This window comes from Mastomys coucha, unplaced genomic scaffold (assembly GCF_008632895.1).
Source record: "Mastomys coucha isolate ucsf_1 unplaced genomic scaffold, UCSF_Mcou_1 pScaffold6, whole genome shotgun sequence".
Classification (NCBI taxonomy): Eukaryota; Metazoa; Chordata; class Mammalia; order Rodentia; family Muridae; genus Mastomys; species Mastomys coucha.
The window spans coordinates 117,571,514-117,580,663 of NW_022196912.1; positions in this window are offsets into that span (position 1 = coordinate 117,571,514).

The following is a 9,150-nucleotide window of genomic DNA, read 5'->3' on the forward strand; positions in this document are numbered from 1 at the left end:
GGACTTCAGACAGAGCTCTGTAATTCGAATTTGAAAATCTAGGCCTGAAAGGGATCCTTTCTCTTCTAAGGCAGTTGAGGGCCATTAAACCCCAAAGCCATAGTCTAGATCTGCAGCTAGGCCTGGGTTCCAGAAGCATCAGTGAATAAGAACCCCAAAGGCAGATCAAGTGTAGGGAACAAAAGAGGGATTCCCTTAAACAGATCTTCTGAAATGAGTATCCAGAGGAAGGCAGGGACCCAGGCTGAAGAGGCACTTCAACAATGGACCAGGTCAGCCCTGACCAATGCTTACCAGTGTCCCCACTACATGCTACATGCTAGAAGGAGGCTACATTCTTGTGTCTGGGCTCTGCCCACAAGAACTACACCTCATGGCTGTTTCCCCTTTCATGCAGATGGTGCCAAACCAGCTTGGGATGCTGATTGATAGTGCCTATTGTCAGCTAAGGAAGAGGCTGGCGAAGGACTTACTGAGCGGAGCTGGCTGGGGCCACTGGGAGGCTCCTGGGGCTTTAGAGGGTGACAGAGGGCATGAGATACTTGGTCCTTATGTGCCCTGGACCCTCTGTACAGAAGGAGAGTCGGGGGCTGCATGTGAGTCTGGCTAGATGATGGTGTGACCTGAGGGCCTGGGTGTTCTTCCCTGAGCTGACTTAGTCCAGCGTAACCAGCCAGAGCCATCCACCTGGAAAGGAAAATGTGGATGGAACCCTGTGGCCATTGCAGCCTATCTCAGAGAGCTACCGAAGGAGGCCATGGTAGGGTCCCCTGCACACGACAGCGATGGCTTCTGTGAAGCATGGACCTCTCCCTCTTTTTTATATTCCACACATCCCTGCAGTCTGGAGGTGGGATGCAGGACCATCCTGAAAGCTAATGCTTAGCATCAACTAACTTCTCTTCTGCCTCTGTGTCTTGCATGTCCCCTCTCTGAGAAGGTTGTCTACCTGCTGGACTCTTGGCCCTGAGTTTGGAGCATTAATTACATGGAAAAAGGCATTCGCTGATATAATTAGGATAGGAATGTTCACACAGGGAAAGTCTTTCGATTTGGCCTCCTGAGGTAATGCCAAGGAGCCTCATTGGAGAGTGGCTAAGAGAATCACGAGACGGAGATAGAGGGGGCAAGGGCAGGACTATTCCTTATAGAGTGTAACCAGCATAAGGGGGTTACATGAGTCACGTTAGCATCTTCATGGAATCATTGCATATGACTATTGATACATCTTAGGGGAGGACCCTGAGGGCAAAGATCCCGAGGCACAGAGCTGCTAAGGAACTTCTGTCAGGTTATACAGCCTACTCTTCCACCTTGCAGCCTGATATCTCCTGGCTGGTATTTTTGTTCTTGCTGGAGACTGAGCTTACTTCAGGGAGAGCGCATTTCCCTAATTCCTGTTCCAGGAGCCACCACATGGGCTCTAAGATGTAGCTTTGTCTCAGGCTGGCACTGATCTCTGAGGAGACTGTGTGTTGTCCCTTGCACCCTGGGGACCTTCTTAAGACCTCAGAAGCCTTGCTCGCCTTGCAGGTTACGCGGGGTGTGTGTGTGGGGGGGGGCGGGGTGTGTGTGTGTGGGGTGGAGGAGGGGTGGCTGCTATTCAGCCTTTGTCAGGATCCTGGAAAGGATTTAAACTCCATGCTGACACTGCGGTCTGATACTGACTGACACCCCTCCCTCACCACGGAGCAGCTCCCCTCCAGATGGCACCTGAGCCTCAGTCTTGTCATAAGGATGTCTACGTACTTGTCGTTGGCTAGGGTCCACCTTTGGGTATTTCAGCAGAGAGTATTTCAGCAGGCTTCTGGGAGGGGACTTGATGTGTAAGCCGCACCTCCCACTTCTGATTGAGTGTCTATCTAGGATCTCAGAAGGCCCTGCCTCTGTCCCTGCATCACAGCAAGTCTCAGTAGAGTCCACGCGGTCAGCCCAACTCACAGCTCTCAGGCTCACCTCCGATTCCCTTGCTGTTAACACAAATGATGGAACATGAGGACAGAGCTATGACATCCTTCCCTGAGCTCAGAGTTTTCTTTGTATCCTACTTTGATGTCTCTGTCCCAGAGCTGAGAAGCAGCTCTTTGCCCTGAGGGGGACCCTCACTTGGGGGTACCCAGCACTCCTGCAGTGTCTCAGGTAGTTTGTCTTAGAACAGAGCACTTGAGATTGTGTGCATGTGGCTACAATGACAGAGCATATGACCAGCCTTGGGCACACCGTGGAAAAGGGACCAAGGCAATCTGTGGACCCAAGGCTGCCCCAGACTTCCTTTATTCACATCAAACTGGCAAAACAAAACAAAACAAAACAAACAAACAAAAAATCAAACCAAAAAAACAAACCTCTGTGTCTACAGATAGTGTCATCTGAGTGAAGCTGGTTTTACAGACAAAGAGAGAAGATCACAGGCTTCATCCCAGCACTTGGGAGGCAGAGGCAGGCGGATTTCTGAGTTCGAGGCCAGCCTGGTCTACAGAGTGAGTTCCAGGACAGCCAGGGCTACACAGAGAAACCCTGTCTCAAAAAAACAAAAAACAAAAAACAAAAACAAAAAAACAAACAAACAAGAAACAAACCAGAAGCAGGTTACATGCTGAAAGAGCAGGGTGCCCTTGGTGGAATAGTGCACAGTCATACTGTGTGATCAAAGAGCCCTGGGACCTCGCTGCAGGCTGTGTACAAAACCTGCCCCAGGAAGGAACCACGTCTCCAAGCAGCAAAGACACAGGGAAAGGATGGCGAAAGCCCTTGGGCCACATCCCACCCAAGGTGACCCGGAGGGAAGCCACACTTCTAAGACTCAGTGCTTGCTCTACTGGCTTTCAGCTCTGTGTTGGAGTAATTCTTACTTCCTTTACTCTCTTTATCATGTTAGAATTGGGACTCTTCTCCTGTGCCTGTTCCACCATTGTATCTCAGAAGTGTCTTGCTCATTTTGGCCTTTTCTCAGGGCATCAGCTTAGTTCATCCTGAGTCTCAGTTGAGGCAATGTGATTAGGCTTTGAGCAATCCTGCAGCAGTTAAGACTGTGTGTGGCTCTTGGGGGCGGAGGGGCTAGAATAAACGTGTTTTGGTTTTTGAAATACAGAAACTTATGTTGACTAGGAGCAGAGACCTTGATGGTCTGAATGTTGACAGTCCCCCCGAACGGTGTTGTCCCACAGCCTGTGGTGGAGCACAGTGAAAGGTCAGTAAGTCTTTAGGAGAAGGTCCACCAAAGAGATTGTAGGACAAACCACTCTCTCCGGCTTGTCTTATCTCTGTTCGGTTCCCACTGTGATATGCAGCCTTCACTAGAGGCTAGACAGATAACACTGCTTGATCTCGGGTGGAAACCATGAGAACTGTGAGCAAAACAAATCCCATCACTCTATAAACTTGGCAGCTTCAGGAATGTATTTCAGTAACTTGAAGGGGAATTCAAGTGCCTTTTGCTTTTCCTTCATGTGCAGATGAACACTTTCTGTGAATTACACTCCTACAAACCCTGCTTACAAATTCCTTATCAAAACCCTCTGGCTACATTCAGGTACACAACTGGGTAAAGTCCTATGACTGGTTAAATTTAGCAAAGGTATTTATGCATGAAAGAGCTTCTACGACTGGGTATCAAGGTGACTGAAGAAGGTTAAGCCACTCCTTCCATGAGGTGAGCTGTATTCATAACTGGAGGAAGAAGGGACACCAGGTTAGCTTAATGCACTCACTTCCTTTGGACATAATTTGGTAGATTTCTGCCTAGGATTGGTTAAGATCTAGCTGCTGTGATGGGCGGGGGCTCAGTTATAACTTTATTAGGGTCTCATATGTATTAGGCTACAGTTTATGTATTTACTGATCTGGTTCTAGTGTTCTTTGTAGAGAGGCCAATCTGAACCACACATACCACCCATGGATGCCAGTCACTTTTGGGCCAAAGTGAATTTGTTCCAGCACTTCTACCTTCTGTTCTTCCAGCAAAAGGTCCAAGAGCATCATGATGGGTCACCACTGTGGTCATGGGCTAGACGACCATTTTCTGTAGCCATCACAAAATTCTGCTGAATATTAGGATAGTATTCATGACTTCATGGTGCCAAGTTAGTTAGATGACAACACTTATTTTTTATGTTTTTGTTGTTCTTATGACATTGAGACCATTCAATACACAAATAACAATGGTTGAATATGGCCTGTAAACTTACTGAAATTATTATTATTAGCATATGTTGTACGTGTGTGTGTGTATGTCTCTCGAGGCATGGTGTCAGAGGACATCTTTGTGAAATGGGTCTCTCCTCCCTTTATACGGATTCCAGGAATAGAGCCCAGGTCATCCATCAGGTTCTACTATTACCTGCTGAGCCATGTCTCCCACCTAGGAAAGTCACACATTTTTGAGTGAGCACAGCACCCCACCATGTCACAAATAAGAACACATTAAAGACAGCATGGTTTTCCTGTATTGTGAGGGGGAAAGATTTGAAGAAACACAACCGAGGACAGAAGACCTCAGACTGACTGCACATGGCCCAGCCTTTGAGCAATAGGCTTTATTATGTGTCTTATGCGTATGAAATGGAAGCATTAGTCAACCAGGATTGAGCTCTCCAGGGTGTTGAGTACCACATGCAAGCCCATGAAGTGCTAAATTAGGCACAGATGTTCCACTCCAGTTGTCATGGGGTGGGCTCCACTTGTCTGATTGGCTATAAATTCCAACATTTTTTCTTCTTTCTTTCTTTCTTTCTTCCTTCCTTCCTTCCTTTCTTTCTTTCTCTCTCTCTTTTTTCTTTTTTCTTTTCTTTTTTTTCTCTTTTCTTTTATGCAGTCTCATGTAACTCCACTGGTTTCTAACCCACTATGTAGCTGAGGATAACCTTGAACTCCTAGTCCTCTTGCCTCTACCTCCCAAGTGCTAGAGTTACAGATACATGTACCATGTCCACCTTTCCCAGCAGTCTTTAAATTTCATATATCCAGTGTTCTGTTATGATCATCATCCAGTTGCTTCATGTCCAGCTGTCTGGAACCTCAGTGGGCTTACGAAAGCTTTGGTAAAGGCATGTGACTTACTGACTACCTGATTAAGGACTCCATTCCACAAAGCCGCAAGAGAAACCTATTTAGAAGTGGGGGGCATGCTAGTAGCAAAGTCCTAAATCATGTAAGAGTTAGGTAAAGTAGGCCTGGTTAACATAACCTTCAGGGATGGAAAAGAGCATCACCTAGTGGTTCCTATGGATCAGGGCTTTCAAAATATGGGGTGTGCAGCCATGGACCTGACCTCACATTTCTGCTTTACCAGTTATTGATCTCACATGGTTTTGCAGCAAAAGAAACCTAAGGCTATACAGAGAATTTCGTGGTTGTAGATATTGCAAACACCCTAAGGACTTGGACTTAGTATGAATGTTCCTTGTCTCATTTACTTGTTTGCATGCTTGTTTGGGGTCAGCTTAGCATGAGGCTACCCCCACTCACCAATCATTTTGATTTCCTCCTACATTGTAAGTCTTTGGCAAAGTCTTTCACAGAGTGTGACCCTGTGAGGAAATGAGTTGTAGAAAGGCTTGGAATGTAGGAGCTGCTAAGAAGAAGGAGTCATCACTGTTACAGATTTTGTGATTGTTTCCACACAAGCTAAAAATTTCATCCCTTTTGCTGTGACTGAATACCCAGACAGAGAGCAATTTAAGGGAGAAAAGGATTGTTTTAGGTCATAGTCTCAGATTGCTGTCGGTAACTGTGGGGAAGTCAAGGCAGGCGCTTCCAACCCACAGTCAAGCTCAGAGAGAAATGAATGCATGCTTACCTGCTTGCTTGTGCTCAGCTAGCTTTGCAGTAATCTTGGATCAACCCAGAGAACACAGATTGGCAATAGATTGCTGCAATAACATGAGATTTATTGGTCTACACATGTGGGGTTGCTCAGCCATGCAAGGTGAGACAATCCCAAACTCAGAAAGCACACATTTTTTATACCTTACAGATGGCAGATTTCAGTAACAGGTTAGCTGGTCCACTTGGATTGGTGGAACACAGGACAAAGGATCTCTTCAGGCATTGGTTGGTTTGCTTAGGGGGCTGTTCTTGGCTTAGTCAGCCAACTTCCCTATCCAGCTTTTCCCCTGGCCTTGAAAAGTCCCTGGGAAGGGGCTGAAGGTGGTAGATCAGGATGACAGTTTGTGGTCTTTTTTGAAATTCACCATAGGGAGGGGTTGGGGGTTATTCCGAGAATTGCTAATCTTGTTTTCGTGGACCTTCGCAGTCATTGTAACCATCAGTTATTTTTGTTTTGGCTGGTCATAGCCTGGTCATTCTGACTTAACATCTTGACCATCAGAACTTTGTTTTTATTATCTTGAAACTTTGTTTCTACATTCTCAGAACCTTGTTTTTACAGCATGCCCTCGGCTATCTCTGAAACATAACTTCTCAGTGTCTGAAGCTGCTGCTTACAGGAGCTGGAGTATGGCTCTCTTATTTTACTGTGAAACTTTATTTCTACATCTCCAGAACTATGTTTCTATGGCTTTGTTTTTTCACTTTATTACTTCAGCGTCTTCCACTCTTAATTCAGTTGAGGGCCTTGTGCATAGGGAACAGTGCTGCTCACAGTGGACTGGGTCTTCCCGCCTTAATTAAAATAAGAAAATCCCCCTACAGACATGCCCCCAGGCCATCCTCAGTGACACTCTTTTCAGGGATAATTGTAGGTTGTGCCATGTTGAGAATTATATCTCACTATTACATGACCTATATCCTACAAGCCTGTCTTCTTCTTTGAAGACTTTGCATGCTTATCTTCATCTTTATGTTCAATGGGTATATATTCCTAGGGGCTAAGAGGATCATCTTCAGTTGTCAAGTGTGAACCCACACTTTTATGCTCTTAATTTTAGCTGCAGAACAGGTAGTGAGAAAAAGTTGGTAGGCTTATTTCCAGTGAGGTCAAAAGACAGGGGCCCTCCCTCGTATGTAATTTCCAGGAGAACCAGCCATGGAGTTCTTGACTGTGAACAGCCTGGCTAGTGTCAGTCAGTGGGCCGAGAAAAGATTCTTTGATTTGATGAGAATAAACCCTTGCACAGTGTACTAAAGCCTTATAACATTTAGTCACCAGAATTCAGCGAGGTGGGAGATATTTGGAGATGAGCCCTTCCAGTAACTATCTCCTAAGGGCTCCGAGTACCCAAGGCCTGCTTCAGATTGTACCACTAGAGGGTGTCATGTGCCACAGCTCCCTTCTGCCTACCACTGTCCCAGCTGACAGCATTGACAAAAACACAAGTCCTTTAGAGAGTAGCACTTGCAGAGGGTCTCCCTGTGGACCCATCATCTCTCTCTGGGTGGAACAAAAGAGCCCCAAAACATCTCATTGGTGTTAACACCACCATAGTAAAACAAAACAGTAATCCAAAAAGCCCCAACCAAATAAACCCAAACAGACAAAACATCTATTGCCAAGGTTGTTGGTAAGATTGCTGATAGAATTATAGATGAGCCTGCACAGAAACCACACTGATGAGTACATCCAGAATTCAAATTAACACACCACACCTCACGGATACCCAGCCCGGACCTATAAGAAATAGAGTCTTGGCATGAATCAAAGTCCACAGAATTGGAGAAGACAGATGCTGCTTAGAAGCAGGCAGACACACAAAGATACAAGGAAGATGAAGTTAGAGAGCGTGGTATCTCCAATGGGACAAAGGGATTTCCCTATCCCAGACGCCCCATCTTGAAGGGATTTAAGTGATTCTTGAAAATGGAATTTAAAATGATGTTCTCATAAGTACTCAGGAATACATAAGAGAACGCAGATGAACAGCTCAGTGAAAGTCATAGATATCACGGGAAAAAAAATCAACGTTTTTTTTTTTTGTAGATGAAGAAGTCAATGTATGTATTTTTTCTCTCTCTCTCTGTGTTTGTGTGTTGTGTGTGTGCGCGTGTGTGCTTAAATGTGTAGCCCAGGCTGGCCTCAAACTCATGATCCTCCTGCCTCTGCCTGCTTCAGCAATCCTACTGGCATGTGCTACCACAACTGGCCTCAATGCATGTATTTTTTAAAATGTCATTGAGAGTCCAACAGATCAAGCAGAAAAGTTTTTTAGCACATGGTGGGCATGTGTTCTACCATTAGGATATACTATGGTAGAGCATAGTGTATCTTATGGCCTGTCTTAGGCACAGAAGCCAGATAGGGGTTGTAGAGTGAGAGAATCAAAGATAGGTTTATCTGACAAGACTGTTGATACTCTGCTATAGACATAGACATCCCCATTATGGTGATACAAGCAAGAGAGGAGATGAACAGAAAATGTAATTCATGAAATAGTGCCAAGCTCCTCAGGCCTGGGAGAGAAACATGGACTCCAGCTCTAAGGAACTCATAGTCTCCCAGCTGCTCCCACGAGCGCATTCAAAACAAGTTGTTAAAAGTCAAAGGTGAAGAAAACAGCAAGAGAGCAAGTGGGAATGCCTCCTGTAAGGGAGCCTTCCTTACACTAATAACAGAAGTCTCAGGAGGAACCTTGCAGTTCCCCAGAGGATGAAAAGATATTTTAAGACTGCTAAAGGGAAGTAAACAAACAAAACCCCAGACACCTGAGAACTTTACAACCTCTTCAAAGATGGTGGTCAGAAATGGAATCCTTAGACAAGCAAACCTATCTAATGCTGTGATTTTTCCATGGTCTCTCTTCCTTATAACAACCTCACTGCCCTTAGTTTAGGGATTCCAGGGGTGCCGCCTGGTCAGAAAGACACTTGTTCCATGGAGGTGTCAGGGGGAACACCCTGTAATGTAAAATCACCTCATAAGAATGGCTGACAAAGCATACCCCATTCCAGGGTCAAAAAGAACTTTATTGAGTCAGTTGGGTACAAACACAAAATGGTTTGATTGCTCCGTGCCTTGAGGCTACTCAAGTTCCCACAAACATCCAGGACCAGCCTGGGACACAGTGGGAGGGCTTGACCTTAGAGTCTCACTGTTTGTGCTCTACCCATGAGTGCTTAAACCTGATTTAAAACACAGGTCATCCCAGCTGACCTGATAAAACTTGACTGACAAGAGGACTGTGAATTAAAATTCTCAGAGGGGGGAAATACCTGTGTTAGAGAGTTCCCTAGGCTGACTGCCTGATTAGAGCTTCG